Source organism: Octopus bimaculoides, chromosome 26, assembly GCF_001194135.2.
Source record: "Octopus bimaculoides isolate UCB-OBI-ISO-001 chromosome 26, ASM119413v2, whole genome shotgun sequence".
NCBI lineage: Eukaryota > Metazoa > Mollusca > Cephalopoda > Octopoda > Octopodidae > Octopus > Octopus bimaculoides.
Genome location: NC_069006.1, coordinates 24,311,420 through 24,311,995, shown reverse-complemented (window position 1 = coordinate 24,311,995; position 576 = coordinate 24,311,420).

Below are 576 nucleotides of genomic sequence, written 5' to 3'. Positions count from 1 at the left end.
TCCTTTCTGGTTTTGAGAAGCTTAATTTCTCAAGATTGGTACTAAGGCAAGATTGTTACATATCCCAGAGCCCCAGCAATTACAGGTATAAACCTGAACTTGTAATCTGGATAGAGTAACTGCAGATTTCTCAATAGTCCAGCGTAGTATATATATGTACACAAGGTAAAGCTCATTTGTTAAGGTAACTAATCATACTTCACCTGATAAACATGGCTGGAAAGCCTTTGAATCACGTCTTCTGGATTAGGGTTGACATGGGGCTTAACGAACGTACCAACAAGAACAAGGACCACCACTACCATCGCTACTACTATTATAGTGGCTGCTGCTGCTGCTACAGCAAAGATCATTTATATGTAAATGTACAGACAAGCACGTGCGTACGCGTGCGGACTTGAGCATGCGCGCGTGTATGCATGCGAAAGGGAGAGAGAGAGAGAGAGAGGGAGGGACGGAGAGAGAGAGAGAGAGAGAGAGAAAGAAAGAGAGAAAGAGAGAGAGAAAGAGAGATAGAGAGAGAAAGAGAGAGAGACTGTTAGTCTCAGTGCTGGCAACTCCAAACAGCCTTGTGTG